Source organism: Schistocerca nitens, chromosome 4 (assembly GCF_023898315.1).
Source record: "Schistocerca nitens isolate TAMUIC-IGC-003100 chromosome 4, iqSchNite1.1, whole genome shotgun sequence".
Lineage (NCBI taxonomy): Eukaryota > Metazoa > Arthropoda > Insecta > Orthoptera > Acrididae > Schistocerca > Schistocerca nitens.
Window position 1 is genome coordinate 718,957,094 of NC_064617.1, and position 17,755 is coordinate 718,974,848.

At 40.3% G+C, this 17,755-nt stretch overlaps 1 protein-coding gene across 1 annotated transcript in view; it reads left to right on the forward strand.

Moving 5' to 3' along the window:
• Positions 1-316: 316 nt before the first annotated feature.
• The window catches only part of LOC126252026 (UDP-glucosyltransferase 2-like), a 167,797-nt gene continuing 150,358 nt past the window's right edge, over positions 317-17,755 (forward strand). The window contains exon 1 of the mRNA XM_049952812.1: positions 317-342. The gene's annotated coding sequence lies outside the window, so the exon portion shown is untranslated. The remainder of the gene's footprint in view (positions 343-17,755) is intronic.

Below are 17,755 nucleotides of genomic sequence, written 5' to 3' on the forward strand. Positions count from 1 at the left end.
ATTCGAATTTTGTTGCGTATTTTCATGTCAGGGCACATGTCCACGAGTTGCATAAGAAGCTGCTCCCTTCACGCTGTGATAACCACTATTCCACTTCACGTCACGCTGCTGTGGACGATATGCTGTTATCTCTGTCCCAGATAAATCTCTGCGAGATGAGAACGAGAGTTTAGCGCAGTGACGTGACCTTCGTACCGGAAAGCTCATAGATGATAATGGGACCTCATCATAATGGGTCACAATGGAACGTCCAGATAAAATTCCACGTAAGGAAACCACGGATAATCTCGGTAGTACTACATGCTCGTGAGTTAGGGAAGGCACGCGGCAGCTACAAACCACGTAAGTTTTATATTTATAAACTAATGGACAGGACGAATATTACGGATAGACTTAATTAGAAATGTTGAGGAGTAGTTAATGACGTAAAAGACAGTGATATTGTTTTACGAAAGGTGTTATAGATTTCATCATATGGCGTCTTTTAGTATGAAATGAACCGTGGATGCAGCAATTGCTATGTTTGTTACTTCATTGCCGGTGTGTTCTTGTAAGGATAGTCCACCACTGAAAATGCGTGTCGGTCGTAGAGCGGAAGGACTTCTAGCTCCAGCTTACCATAATAAAGAACGAAAACCTCTCGGGTCAGAAATTCCTCAACAGAGTACTAGATGTTCTTCAGAGTGAGATAAGGTACGATTTAAAATAGTTTTGCAGGTCGAAGTCTTCATCACACTGACTTTGTCAAACATTTCACCTGCTAGATTTCATGTCATAAGGAAGTGTATAAATGTCTGATATTGTTGATTTGACGGTGGCGTAAGAGTGGGTCTTCTAGTCCTTTTCACTTCAAACGTTGTTGTTGTTGTTGTGGTCTTCAGTCCTGAGACTGGTTTGATGCAGCTCTCCATGCTACTCTATCCTGTGCAAGCTTCTTCATCTCCCAGTACCTACTGCAACCTACATCCTTCTGAATCTGCTTAGTGTATTGATCTCTTGGTCTCCCTCTACGATTTTTACCCTCCACGCTGCCCTCCAATGCTAAATTTGTGATCCCTTGATGCCTCAAAACATGTCCTACCAACCGATCCCTTCTTCTAGTCAAGTTGTGCCAGAAACTTCTCTTCTCCCCAATCCTATTCAATACCTCCTCATTAGTTACGTGATCTACCCACCTTATCTTCAGCATTCTTCTGTAGCACCACATTTCGAAAGCTTCTATTCTCTTCTTGTCCAAACTGGTTATCGTCCATGTTTCACTTCCATACATGGCTACACTCCATACAAATACTTTCAGAAACGACTTCCTGACACTTAAATCTATACTCGATGTTAACAAATTTCCTTTCTTCACAAACGATTTCCTTGCCATTGCCAGTCTACATTTTATATCCTCTCTACTTCGACCATCATCAGTTATTTTACTCCCTAAATAGCAAAACTCCTTTACTACTTTAAGTGTCTCATTTCCTAATCTAATCCCCTCAGCATCACCTGATTTAATTTGACTACATTCCATTATCCTCGTTTTGCTTTTGTTGATGTTCATCTTATATCCTCCCTTCAAGGCACCATCCATTCCGTTCAACTGCTCTTCCAAGTCCTTTGCTGTCTCTGACAGAATTACAATGTCATCGGCGAACCTCAAAGTTTTTACTTCTTCTCCATGAATTTTAATACCTACCCCGAATTTTTCTTTTGTTTCCTTTACTGCTTGCTCAATATACAGATTGAATAACATCGGGGAGAGGCTACAACCCTGTCTCACTCCTTTCCCAACCACTGCTTCCCTTTCATGCCCCTCGACTCTTATAACTGCCATCTGGTTTCTGTACAAATTGTACATAGCCTTTCGCTCCCTGTATTTTACCCCTGCCACCTTCAGAATTTGAAAGAGAGTATTCCAGTTAACGTTGTCAAAAGCTTTCTCTAAGTCTACAAATGCTAGAAACGTAGGTTTGCCTTTTCTTAATCTTTCTTCTAAGATAAGTCGTAAGGTTAGTATTGCCTCACGTGTTCCAACATTTCTACGGAATCCAAACTGATCTTCCCCGAGATCCGCTTCTACCAGTTTTTCCATTCGTCTGTAAAGAATTCGCGTTAGTATTTTGCAGCTGTGACATATTAAACTGATAGTTCGGTAATTTTCACCTCTGTCAACACCTGCTTTCTTTGGTATTGGAATTATTATATTCTTCTTGAAGTCTGTGGGTATTTCGCCTGTCTCATACATCTTGCTCACCAGATGGTAGAGTTTTGTCATGACTGGCTCTCCCAAGGCCATCAGTAGTTCTAATGGAATGTTGTCTACTCCCGGGGCCTTGTTTCGACTCAGGTCTTTCAGTGCTCTGTCAAACTCTTCACGCAGTATCTTATCTCCCATTTCATCTTCATCTACATCCTCTTCCATTTCCATAATATTGTCCTCAAGTACATCGCCCTTCTATAGACCCTCTATATACTCCTTCCACCTTTCTGCCTTCCCTTCTTTGCTTAGAACTGGGTTGCCATCTGAGCTCTTGATATTCATACAAGTGGTTCTCTTCTCTCCAAAGGTCTCTTTAATTTTCCTGTAGGCAGTATCTATCTTGCCCCTAGTGAGACAAGCCTCTACATCCTTACATTTGTCCTCTAGCCATCCCTGCTTAGCCATTTTGCACTTTCTGTCGATCTCATTTTTGAGACGTTTGTATTCCCTTTTGCCTGCTTCATTTACTGCATTTTTATATTTTCTCCTTTCATCAATTAAATTCAATATTTCTTCTGTTACCCAAGGATTTCTATTAGCCCTCGTCTTTTTACCTACTTGATCCTCTGCTGCCTTCACTACTTCATCCCTCAGAGCTACCAATTCTTCTTCTACGGTATTTCTTTCCCCCATTCCTGTCAATTGTTCCCTTATGCTCTCCCTGAAACTCTGTACAACCTCTGGTTCTTTCAGTTTATCCAGGTCCCATCTCCTTAAATTCCCACCTTTTTGCAGTTTCTTCAGTTTCAATCTGCAGTTCATAACCAATAGATTGTGGTCAGAATCCACATCTGCCCCTGGAAATGTCTTACAATTTAAAACCTGTTTCCTAAATCTCTGTCTTACCCTTATATAATCTATCTGATACCTATTAGTATCTCCAGGATTCTTCCAGGTATACAACCTTCTTTTATGATTCTTGAACCAAGTGTTAGCTATGATTAAGTTATGCTCTGTGCAAAATTCTACAAGGCGGCTTCCTCTTTCATTTCTTCCCCCCAGTCCATATTCACCTACTATGTTTCCTTCTCTCCCTTTTCCTACTGACGAATTCCAGTCACCCATGACTATTAAATTTTCGTCTCCCTTCACTACCTGAATAATTTCTTTTATCTCGTCATACATTTCATCAATTTCATCATCATCTGCAGAGCTAGTTGGCATATAAACTTGTACTACTGTAGTAGGCATGGGCTTTGTGTCTATCTTGGCCACAATAATGCGTTCACTATGCTGTTTGTAGTAGCTAACCCGCACTCCTATTCTTTTATTCATTATTAAACCTACTCCTGCATTACCCCTATTTGATTTTGTATTTATAACTCTGTAATCACCTGACCAAAAGTCTTGTTCCTCCTGCCACCGAACTTCACTAATTCCCACTATATCTAACTTTAACCTATCCATTTCCCTTTTTAAATTTTCTAACCTACCTGCCCGATTAAGGGATCTGACATTCCACGCTCCGATCCGTAGAATGCCAGTTTTCTTTCTCCTGATAACGACGTCCTCTTGAGTAGTCCCCGCCCGGAGATCCGAATGGGGGACTATTTTATCTCCGGAATATTTTACCCAAGAGGACGCCATCATCATTTAATCATAAAGTAAAGCTGCATGTCCTCGGGAAAAATTACGGCTGTAGTTTCCCCTTGCTTTCAGCCGTTCGCAGTACCAGCACAGCAAGGCCGTTTTGGTTAATGTTACAAGGCCAGATCAGTCAATCATCCAGACTGTTGCCCCTGCAACTACTGAAAAGGCTGCTGCCCCTCTTCAGGAACCACATGTTTGTCTGGCCTCTCAACAGATACCCCTCCGTTGTGGTTGCACCTACGGTACGGCCATCTGTATCGCTGAGGCACGCAAGCCTCCCCACCAACGGCAAGGTCCATGGTTCATGGGGGAAGACTTCAAACGTGTGAAGGAAGAAATCCGACCATTTCTCTGTCCTCGCATAACATATGTTTGACAAGGCAAATTCTGTGATATACTCGAAGAACTGCAAGTCATAAGCATTTGACGAGAGGAACAGAAAAATATGTGAAACTTCTTTTGAGTTTCTTTACTCTGATAATTTTGTGTTCACATTTTTTCATTATTGCAGTTACGTATTTCGCTTCTTAGTATGTTGTTTTCTGCTTCTTTACTACGAAGTACGCATCTCATTATCGGAAAAAAGCTACAAACTGACTCAACACTATTTTCACTGACTCAACACTATTTTCCCTCAAGGTACAGGGTCGTGTGTATTATTTTGTTCGCCTTTTCTTCTTTCCATTATATGACTACGTGGTATAACCAGTTACTTATTTATCACACTCTTATCACAGATATCGTACCATAATGGGTAAAGTATGTATGTCTGCATGGTGTAAAAAAGAAACTTACTTTCTTCATATTTTTTAAATAGGTGAATTAAGTATACAAATTACATCGTAAAATCTTTCACAGTTTTGTGTGATATTAATTCAAAACAAAATTTGTAGTTTTCCTGCCAGGGGCATGAATCTATTCTTGATAAATGACAGTTCTCTTTGATTATTTTTTACGTGCATTTTCTTTTCATCCTCACTCATACTCCCGCATATTAAATGTCATTACGGCTGTCACCAGCCTAGCGACACCAAAAACAATGGTATTTACGCTAGTAATGTAATTTTTTGAATATTTTTACACGTTAATCCTTCACACTCGCACCTCCCCTCTAAGTGTGCTAGCGGCATTTTACCCCAATGGAACGTTTTTTAAGATAGTAATACATGTATCAATTTTATCTGAAATAGCCCTTGGCATTCTAGAGCTATGCTAACATACAACCGGTTTCCCAGCATTACGCACAGGGTTACTAAGATTGTTTTACATCAACAGTATATTTTCATAGGTAGTAAGCCATATGTGTACCAAATGTGACTGAAATTGCGCCAAGCATTCCAGAGATATACTATTCATGGCACCCTTTTCTACCTCCAACCTCACCTCTACGGTTAAATGTCAACCCAGCAATTCCAAAAAACTATGGATGCGCACCAGTATTGTTCGTTTTAAGTTATTTTTAGGTCACTTCTTCATACTGCTACCCCATCCCACTCCTAAATGTGTTATGGACGGTGGTGTGAGGGTCTTACTCAGCCATACGCTTTTACATAAATGGTATATAGGTACCAGTTTCGACAGAAAATACACAATGAGCTCCAGGGCTATCCTCGAACATAAACAGTGTAATGTTGTTGCATTAATTTGAGGTGTAAGCGGTGCTGATATTCAAGACCACAAAAGTGGTTTAAAAGCTGTGAGCTATGTGAGGAAGTTAACCTTGCATTACTGCGCAACTGTTTCACCAGGTATCCAGTCTAGCTTACCAAATTCCCAACCAGACTAACATTAATTATAATTTTTTAGTATTCATCTTATGATAACCGGTGATATATATATATATATATATATATATATATATATATATATATATATATATATATATATATATATATATATATATAAAGAAAAAGAAGACAATTTAAATAAAAGGAAATAAATCAGTTTATAAATGGACATTTATTTTAACATTGATCATTGAAATTTCAGCATATTAAACTTGATTCATAACTAAACTGTTGCCTTATTTAGGATTGTGAAAATGTGAGTTTTTAATCTTACAGAACACATCAAATATGGAGCCAAGATTGGGAGACTGCATACAACACTGCATTCATAAAATAACACACAAAGAACGTTGAAACATATGCAAGAGGAAATTAACCACAACCAACCGATTCAATTTTCACCCAAAGAAGTAGCGTTCGTAGCGCAATCCTGTCCGTCATGAGATTACCACACACTGGTATACTAAATTCATACTAACTCTGTGTGAAATCTTCCCGAGAAGAATAGCTGAGGGCTACTTTGATGCTTACACCACATGCCTCACGTGGTCAACTTGGTTTACACAAAGAGTGTAACTCCACAATAATTTTGATAATTAAAATAAATTACATCGAAACGCAATTTACCAAAGAAAAACCTCGAACTGGTTACTATCGTCTTACTATTAACCTGATGGGTCAAGCAATTGCATAAGCACGTGGTACTGGTCTCACAAAGTACACCCCACGTGGGTTGAACATTAAGAAAAGTTGCTATATTGAAAAACATTGTCAAGACGAGACGTTATAATCTCACGCACATTCGCATTTAAGATTGATGATCTTAGTTAGAGTTACTGATCAACACGTGGTTCCACTTTACTCACAAAGTAGTGACAAAGCAACTACCGGAAGATATTCTGAACTTCACACGCGAATTACACTGCAATTTAAGATAACATTAGATATTTTAGATATTATACCTGAAATAAAGGTGATTAAATTTTCAGTTAGGCTGAACTTAAGAAATCCATTGTCCTACGGACTTAGCAGACACGCGCTTAGCCGGAGATCTTACCACTTCAGACGCTCGCCGCAGACAGACTGACTTGGGCTCCTACCTGAGGGGTGCCTCACAAATACAAACGGAATTGACCAGAGAGGCAGCTCCCTATACCAACATGACAAGGAACGGACAGGACCATACTAAGAATAGAAACCTCTCTGCTTTTAGAAAGCGTAGCTACCTGTTCCGACGTTGGTCCTACTGTTCTCTAGCAGACAGGCTTGTCTGCTACCCTCAAGCATGCAACTAGAAATACATTTGCTCATTCATTCATTCTTTCACACAGAAGGGAAGGGGGATGACATTATCTTATCATATACAGTATATAAAAGAAAGCGGATGTAGGTTCCGTATGAGACTGTGTGACATGAATTACATATAAACTGTGTTTTAAAGTGTAGTAGTGTGACAGATCGTTCTTGTTTATGTATAAAAGTAACACGTTTCACTGCTCAGTCTCCTCCCAGATAGTCAGAAACACCACAGTAAATTTAGAAGAGGAATTTATGCCGTAAATGACAACAGATTTAAGAAATTAACATGAAAGGAATCCAACAGAGACCTTTCAACAGATACATTCATTTTTTTATTCGTATAGATTTTTACGTGCAAAAAGTATGCAAAGCGTCCAAATATTTTATACAGATGGTATATTGTCCAGAAGTGAGCACTTTTAGAGAACGAACTGATGGTCGGAAATCTCCATTTAAAATTTGCTGATAGATCAAAACTCGATGTCAGTCCTACACTTGCTAGCAGTTTACAAGCACCTGCCTCACACGTCTTGGACGGTCAACTCCTCGTACCGCAAGAAACATCCACTATCGACTGTTGGTTTTTTAGCTCATAATACTGTCTTTAGGATTCCGTCTGTTTAATTTTGATTGCTGCTGAGCAGATTCCCCAGTAGCTTCCTTTCTAATGTATCTGACAGGTGTAGAAATCGTTGTGTTTATAAGACAAGTAGTTATTGTGAAAATGAATGGGATGAAATAGCAGCTCAAGTCGATTAAGTATCAAGATTTTTGAAACGACTACATCATACATTCGGTTATTTGTACTTAGAACATACTGACCTGATCCATATAACAACGAAATGTTGCACTTGGTTCATAGAATAAGTCTCAAACTAAACTGAAATTCGAAGCACTTACTGACATTAGTGTCGTTATGCCATCGCTTAAAACTTCCGTGTTATTAGGCCGTGGTCGGTGCGTAAAACTTTCTCCTAACGTTTCCTCTCCGACTGCGGGAGGCATTTTCAGAGATAAAATGGCAATTAGCCATTTTACCTCTGAAGATGTCTCCCGCAGTCGGAGAGGAAACGTTAGGAGAAAGTTTTATACATCGACCACGGCCTAAAAACCCGGAATTTTTAGATTATGTCAATACCAGCCGTGAAAGCTTACATTGTACGATCAATGTCGTTATGGTTAGCAGCCCCTCCACACAGTACATAGATAGTTACCAAAACAATGTAACATCTGTACGAGTAATGTTAATATGTGAACCACCAAGTAAATGTGTGCAAGTTGTCAGTTCTTTCCATTTCAGCGTTGTTCCATTAATCACGCTCTGCAACATATTGTGCCCTCAATGACGGACAAAAAATGGTCGTGTGGTTTAGCAGGACAGGGAAGCTTTGAAGTACACCAGGATCTGATTAAAGTACGCATTAACAGAGGAATGTGATTTGGGGCGTTATAATCTATAAAATAGCATCCTTACTATGGAACGGCATCAGCATACGGAATACACTTGTCCTTAAAATATGTTTGACGATAAATGCACAAACACAATACGACCAGTGGAATGCATAAACCTGCTACTCCCACAGTGGGAGAGGTACCCCTACATTTGTTCATGGAAACAGGACGGCCATCACACATAAACTAGACCTGATGTTGGACACAAAGTGCAACTAACTAATTAACCATTTAAATATCTTCCCGTAATTGTTGGTTCATACGTCACATCTTCGGCAGCATCTACTTTCCACGAACACTTTATTGGAGCTTATGACACAGCCAGCGTTATTCAGTCTGTGGCACAACAGTTGCAGTCGGATTATAGAACGACTTTGTTCAAAATACTTATGAAGTTCTGATATTATTTGTATCGCGTTTGCTATTCACTTTTTTTGTGACAAACGTCACCTGCCGGCCGCTGGTGGCCGAGCGATTCTGGGCGCTTCAGTCTGGAACCGCGCGACCTCTACGGTCGCAGGTTCGAATCCTGCCTCGGGCATGGATGTGTTTGATGTCCTTAGGTTAGTTAGGTTTAAGTAGTTCTAAGTTCTAGGGGACTGATGACCTGAGATGTTAAGTCCCATAGTGCTCAGAGCCATTTGAACCATTTTGAACAAACGTCACCAACATCCGATAATCTTGACAACAGATAATTAATTGCCTTCAGCATTACGTTTCGTGATTAATGCCTTGCCAACATGCGCGTTCGTTGTCGTCGTCACGTTAGGCATTGTTACTAACGGTTCATATATTGAAAAGATACGGCGCACTTGCTCTAACCATCAACACTTCAACAATCTGCTCTTAGGAGAGGTAGGGAACCCAGTCAGCTCTAACAACTCGTGACTATAAGTGAGATTAAGTATTGTGATCCAGCACTGGCTCACAGTTGAAGTCTTCCGTCAGAACATACAGACTTTGAAAAGAAGGGAGTCCGCAGCTGGACAGTAACTATGCCTCGCAGTCAGGCGCCTGAACAATACAAGCATACTTGGTATGTCAACACTTGAGAGAGGAGGTGTAACTGGATTTGAAAAAGCCGGTCTGAATAATCAGCGAATCTTTCGACGTTGGAAGAGGAGCGATGCCACTATTCGACGATGTTTGCAGGAATGAGTGAACCATGGATGAACACAACGTCAGGAAGGAAGCGGTCGACCCAGAGAGACGACAGAACTAGAGGACCAAGCAGTCGTCAGAGAGACATTCAGAGCCCCGTATTCATTATTATCATCGATACGACGTACAACTGGTGCCTCAGTGACAACCAAGATCATTAATAGGCGGCTCAAAGAAAGGGTGCTCAGCTGACGGTGCCCCTTGCGCCGACTGCCTCTGCACGCCAGCAAGCCCGTTTGCAGTGCTGACGGGCATATACGACCTGGAATCTCGTTGACTGGAGTAGAATTGTCTTTAGTGATGAGTCCCGCATCTTACTGAGCCCAGATGACCAACGAAGACGGGTCTGGTGACGCCCCGGATTGCAGTTGGATACCAACTTGACTGTCGGCCGCCATACTGCCCAATAACAAGGAATAATGGTCTGGGCTCCCATGTCTTTTCGTAGCAGGACCCCTTTGATTGTCATCTGCCGCTCCCTTACAGCACAGCGCTACACCGACGATATTCTACGCCCCGTTTTATTGACCTTCATGGCAAGCCATCTTGGCCTTACATTTCAGCAAGATAATGCCTACCCCCACATGGCGAGAGTTTCTACTGCCTCTCTCTGTGCTTGCCAAACTCTATCCTGCCCAGAAAGGTCGCCGGGTCTCTCCCAACTGAGAACATTTGGAACATTATGGCCAGGGCCCTCCAACCAGCTCGGGATTTTGACGATCTAATGTGCCATTTGGACAGAATTTGGCACAATATCCCTCAGGAAGACGTCTAACAACACTATCAATCAATGTCATGCCGAATAACTGCTTTCATAAAGGCCAATGCGTTATTGACTTGCTCAATGTGTGAAGCTCTTTCTCTTGAATATATCATTCCATTTTTCAGGAACTGCAATCCTATGCTTGTCTGTACATGTGCATCACATCTACCGATTTCCGCCCCATTCGGATAATTCCTTCGTGGTTCGCCTTTTTTCGTTTTGGAATTATCTTGCAAAAAATGGCGAATTATTTTAATTCACGAACAGGGACAAAAAATATGTTGAAGAGTTCCGTTTTTATTTCGTATCCTATGAGTGCAAAATCAAAGCTCTTTGCCACTCGGTATTTGACAAGCAGTTGGCAGTATCTAGAAGAATAGTTATGGCTGCGAATGTATTCGTGATATATATACAGGATCGAGAAGTTTCAGATCAAATAAGGTCAGCTGCATGAAACGTACCACAAACAGAAAATAGCACATTGAAGAAGTATATGAATTCAAAACAGTCATCAAGGGGACCCAAAATGCTGTTCCTTTCATGTTAGTTGGACATAAAGCAAGAAACAATCAATGCCTTCTCTGCGCGATAGCAATGGAGATACTATCGAAGACAGTGCTGACAGAGCAGAGTTACTAAAACAGCCTTCCGAAATGCCTTCACAAAAGAAGACGAAGTAAATATTCGAGAATTCGAATCGAGAACAGCTGCCAACACGAGTAACGTTGAAGTAAATATCCTCGGAGTAGTGAAGCAAATTAAATCACTTAATAAAAGCAAGTCTTCTGGTCCAGACTGTATACCAATTACGTTCCTTTCGGAGTATGCTGATGCATTAGCTCCATACTTAACAATCATATACAACCGTTCGCTCGACGAAAGATCCGTACCCAAAGACAGGAAAGTTGCAAAGGTCACACCAATATTCAAAAAGGTAGTATTAGTAATTCACTAAATTACAGGCTCATATCGTTAACGTCGATATGCAGCAGGATTGTGGAACATATATTGTGTTCTAACATTGTGAATTACCTCGAAGAAAACGGTCTATTGATACACAGTCAAAATGGGTTTAGAAAACATCGTTCCTGTGAAACACAACTAGCTCTCTATTCACACGAAGTGTTGAGTGTTATTGACAAGGGATTTCAGATCGATTCCGTATTTCTGGATTACCGGAAGGCTTTTGACACTATACCACACAAGCAGCTTGTAGTGAAATTACGTGCTTATGGAATATCGTCTCAGTTATGTGACTGCATTTGTGATTTCCTCTCAGAGAGGTCATAGTTCGTAGTAATTGACGGAAAGTCGTCGAGCAAAACAGAAGTGACGTCTGGCGTTCCCCAAGGTAGTGTTATAGGCCCTTTGCTGTTCCTTATCTATATAAACGATTTGGGAGACAATCTGAGCAGCCGTATTAGGTTGTATGCAGATGACGCTATCGTTTATCGACTAATACAGTAATCAGAAGATCAAAACAAATTGTAAAACGATTTAGAAAATATATCTGAATGGTGCGAAAATTGCCAGTTGACCCTAAATAACGAAAAGTGTGAGGTCATCCACATGAATGCTAAAAGGAACGCGTTAAACTTCGGTTACACTATAAATCAGTCTAATCTAAAAGCCGTAAATTCAACTAAATACCTAGTTATTTAGTTGAATTTACGGCTTTTACGAACAACTTAAATTGGAAGGAAAACATAGAAAATGTTGTGGGGAAGGCTAACCGAAGACTGCGTTTTATTGGCAGGACACTTAGAAAATGTACCAGATCTACTAAGGAGACTACCTACCCTACGCTTGTCCGTCCTCTTTTAGAATACTGCTGCGCGGTGTGGGATCCTTACCAGATAGGACTGACGGAGTACATCGAAACAGTTCAAAGAAGGGCAGCACGATTTGTATTATTTCGAAATATGGGAGAGAATGTCACAGCAAATATGCAGGAGTTGGGCTGGATATCATTAAAAGAAAGGCTTTTTTCGTTGCGACGGAATCTTCTCACGAAATTCCCATCACCAACTTTCTCCTCCGAATGCGAAAATATTTTGTTGACACTGACCTACATAGGGAGAAACGATTACCACGATAAAATAAGGGAAATCATAGCTCGTACGGAAAGATATAGGTGTTCGTTCTTTCCGCGCGCTGTACGAAATTGGAATAATTGAGAACTGTGAAGGTGGTTCGATGAACCCTCTGCCAGGCACTTAAATGTGATTTGCAGAATATCCATGTAGATGTAGATGAACATCGAGCACATACACCTGCATATATTGTTTGAAAGATATCGGCTATGAATAAATCACTGCGTGTTTCACTACTTGATATCCGATGTACTTAACGGAAGTGTTTTCAGGAGAGCTGAAGGTCTCACATGCATCCTCATTTCTACGGAGTATTCCTCAAACCATTCCAACACAGTTCGTAAGCGATGAGTGGCTCGTTGCATTGCTGAAGGCACATCTTGCCAGCTGAGAAACAAAGGCGGCACCCACATGAGAGCGCCTCCCTCTCCTTTTTCACTTCACCTAATCTCAGTCCTACATTTGGGACACTATCGTGCCAATGTGCGCCATGGATACATCTTCGATCATTCCCCTATAGAGGCGGGTAATGTTGAGTGGTCTGGATCAGGATAGCTCATTAATGCTTTCAGTGTCTCACAGCGTTCAAGCCATGAAGCATTGCCTTCATTACCAGGGCGAAAGGCTAGTGGGTGCTTCATGCTACTGGGTCTAATGCAATCTCTCATGAGTGTACAGCACGGAGTAGCTACGTTACAAATGATTCATATCCAGGTTCAAAGATGCCGTGTGTTGATTTGTGAATAAGGAAGGAATGTTACCGTATGATGCCTTATCTACAGTATCTAGATTATTAGAGACGAAATTGACAGAAACAAAAAGCCCTCTACCATATCCGTGGTAAGTGTTTTTGGTTTCCTTTTTTTTTCTTTCGAAAAACCTTCAATCGATCTGCTACATGAGTAACATTAGCATGAGGTTCACTGACGAAGCCCACAATTGTTGAATGAGTGATATTTCATTATGTACGACAGACTGAAAAGATGTGACGTCTGTTATCCAGAGAAGAAGTCGTATCGAAAGTTCCACGAAACTTAAAAAAATAAAAGCTGAGGGACGGGCCTTCTTCTAGATTAATAACTTCCGTGAGCATACACACTCTTCTGAGCAACAGGGATCGGCCAACTTATCAAAAGATGCTTTAGATCATCATGCTTGAGGATTGTTCGGTGCGCAACTGGATAATGCATTCTGGGAACTGTCACTCAAATTTGTGGTCTTACTCCTACTATGTCTTCACTGTAGTGCTGCTAGACTCATCAATGAAGACAAAGTGTTTGTCGGATACTTCCACTTATAACAAGGGGACATGGACGTCATGGCCTGTAGTTCTTACTAGTATTCTGAAATTTAACAATCTGAAACCTTTAATAGAAACCTGTAATGGAATTTTAACCAAATAATTAGTATATTGTAAACTGTATACGAAAAAAATGAAGTGGAACGAATACTGATTTTTATCTTACATACTGAACTACGTGTAATTTTGTTTTGGGTGCACTGTACCTCCACACTGTTCAAAATAAAAGGTCAAAACAAGTTTTGTTATTTTAATTTTTATCTTGCTGAAACAGTAAACCAGAAATATTTACCAGTTTGTTGTTCTATGTATTTTTAAAAATATGTTTTTTAGAAGTAAGTTTTTTCTCCTAATAATTTAAGACAAATGACATGCCCATGCTCAAAATATTTAGTACATTGTTGTATGATGTGGTTCAACGTGTAGGCAAGCACTATATTATTATTCAAGCAAAATTTTGTTTTTGTAGCTTTAATAATGGATGAGATAATGATATTTAAGTGTGCAAAAACGTTGATTACTGGAAACTTAAACTAAAGATTTTCATGTCATTTTTCCTCAATGACAACATATCAAAACATGAGAGCTCAATAGCCTTTTTGATTCTGAGTGTTCTTTTCATCATTTTTAGTTTTCGTCTTTTCTTTATATTTCTTGTCTCCTTTGTCATGTTTTCAGCAGCTTTTTCGGCTTCAGGAACATGTTGTTTGTTCACTCCTAGCAGCCACTTTTATTTCCTCTCCAGTTTTGATGCCTAGTCTACTTTAATCTGCTTGTTAGTCCATCATTAAAACATATTGGGGCGTCAATCACACAAATCTGAAAATATGACATTCCAACACAAACAATTTTTGCAAGTGTTCTGAAATGCAGCTACTAAAGCTTTCACTCGGATTCTGAGTTTTTCCACATACTGGCTTTGGTTCTACCATAACAGTTTATGGCATGGGGTGTGCATTTGTATGTTTTTGTCCATTTGCATACCTCTTATACTTACACCATGAAGCGTTTCCTTTTAGGCATGGTAAATGCTGAGGATGCTCATCAGTGGATATTCTGTGAAACAGAGTTGCCCAGATTGTTTCTATCGTCTTATTGACATTTTCGCTGTCTCTCCTGATGATTAGACCATAATATTCTGTAAGATTTTCTGTTTCTGATTTGACGAGTCTGCCTTGTCCACCAGTTGCTTTGCCATCAGAGAATTGTTTTCGCAAAGTTTCCTAAGTCTTGCCTCAATTCTCTTCTGCACTTGTCCTATATATTCCATTTTTTTTAAATGTCAGTTTCATCATATGGTTTGGCAGCCACGACACTATCGAAGCCTTTAGATTCACCGTCACCAAGGTATTACTCAAAATAGAGACTACCCACTTACTTACCATACCACCACCGAAACCTTCTAAGTTTTTGTTACATTTGTGTTCATTTACATTATTGGTATAGCCTTGGCACTGTTTTGTCAGACACTCAGAGTCCAGCACGCTACCTGCGTCTAAGAGGTAACTGTGACAACTCCATTCAGCGATGTATGGTCTCTCTTCTGCCAGGAACCATCCAATTCATCAACCATATTAGTAGACAGACAAATATATACAGTTTCTTTTGCTGCTCACTGCATAGATGCTTCGCTGACTTCTGTTAGGGCATTATGGAAACGGTTATAATACCTCTCAAATTTGACAGGTGGCGTTAGGAGAATATAGGCACAGAATATATGGGCTGCATTTCATCCATTTCCAGTACATACCATGGCACAAGCAAGGCGAATATTCACTTCACTGTATTTTGTGCATGTTACAGGAGATTTCATTGTACATTTCGTTACTTTACACGCTTGTCATTCCGTTACAATTTTGCTGGAATGGCCTCTTCTCTTACTTACGGTGCCACTAAATGTAAGGATTTTTTCACGATTATGGTATTTACATTTAGCAACAGAAAAAAGTAATTTTTGAAAGCATGCACTTACTAATTAAAATGTAACCGTTATTTTAGCACTGCACCAAAATCTTGTTCATTTTTGGTAATATTTTTCAATTTGCGTTTTGAAGCACTGTCCGGCGAACTTTTAGTCCTAATCTCACTTCACTGCGGCGTAACAATTTCTTCATTTTTACAATTTCTAACAACACGCATGTATTGATTACCGTAAAACTTACGACTGAAAATAAACTATTCGTTTTTGGCATTTCACGATGTAAAGTGATTACAATATGAAGTCACAACAACACGTTTACAACACGAACGCACACGAAAAACGTAAGTAAACTCGTGTAATCTACATGTGTTGTCTTGAAGATCGATTGCAACAAATCACTGCTCATTGTACAGTCGATATGTTCGCCAAGGATGTTACACAAATTAGTTTCTGTGGAAACAGCGGCGTCCAAATTAAACAACAAGTCGTTCTAGGCAAGGTTTTGGTGTTTGACAGTAGTGTGACAGCTAGGCACTCACGCACCGCATCTGCTTTAGAAAGGCATTTCAACACGGAAACGATGAGGTGCTATACATTACGAATATATTTTTAGAATCGGAAATAATCACAGAATTTTAGTAAATAAAAATTCCAATTTTTGGGCCCTGTCGACTCCAGGTCACCTTAATGAGGGATATATTGCAGCAGGAGTCCGGCGTCAGAGATATCTATACCCAGTAAGCAGTCAATGACACAGCATACAAAAGTGGATTACAGAGTTTGAGCAAAGCCTAACGTGTTAACAATCAAACCGAAGCGCCGTAATCTGTCATTGCTATATGGGAAGAAGAGTAGGACTTACTTAATTTCCGACGACGACAAGGAGCTCAAGCTCAGATTCACCAAGGATGGTGTGGAAAACTGACCGAGCAATCTTCGCCATTACTCTTGAGCTATTTAGGGAACCATGGAAAACTTGAAGCTGAGTGGTCGGGTGAGGATTTGAAACCAGCTCGTCTGTTATAAGGGTGAGGTGTCAGTAATTCTATTCTGACATGTCACGGTTTATCACCAGTTTCCCGAGTCATCCTGTTCCCTTCGGCCCATGGGCATACACGAATCACTGTAGCATCTTTAAACACCGCCCGGACTGAACTTTCACGATATATTCAGGAAGACCGACAATTAGCATGCGGTTAAAGTTTGTAAAATAATGATAAGGACACAGTAATATCTTATATGACCTTTATGTCGGCAACATCGCTCAGGTACAACACCAAAATATATTTCTTCACGGTCGTTCAGAACATTCTGACTATTTCTCTATAGTTCTGCACATTTACTTTTCATAGCATACGCCGAATATGTCGGTATTTTCATATTAGCACTTCTTTCTTTTTGTTAATGACACTTTCATGACAGTAGTGCAGTCGAAAGAGCATAGAAACGACTACAGTGGGTCACTTATCTGTTTGAGACAGCAGAACGTTTCCTAACCAGAGACAAAATACACTACCGGACAAAAAAAGTATCGGATGTCAACGTAACTTCATATATGTACACATCATTACCGGCTATGTAAACAATTAGAGTTGAATATCTCTGCGACAAGTATAACTGCCGCCAGACAGCGTAAGTAATGTTCCTGTTTAGTGTTGTTACCACATCTGGTGGACAAGGAAGGAGCCTCCCAGAAGATTGTATAAGTACAGTCGGGCGTCCCCTGGGCAACGGTAAATACCGGCAGATCCTTCCACACACTGAGCTACGTCTAAAACGACATGTATTCAGAATCTAAAACGAAGGAAAGGCCCTTTTCAGAGCCATGTTTGACAGTCATATCTCTCAACATCGAGGGCATATCATCTGAAAAAGAAGAACTTATATCCAACACATGTAAACTTCATTCCTGCGACGTCCTGTGCCTCCAGGAGACACATAGAGGGCCATCACAACGCCGTCCAAATATTCCTGGGATGACCTTGGTGAAGGAGTGCCCTCACGACCAATATGGAAGTGCTCTGTTTATTCGGCCCGGAATCAAAGTATCCAACATTCAAGTTTACACCGTTAACAACACTGAAATCATTTCTGTTACTATCGGAAGCATTACGGTGTCATCAATATATAAACCGCCAGGG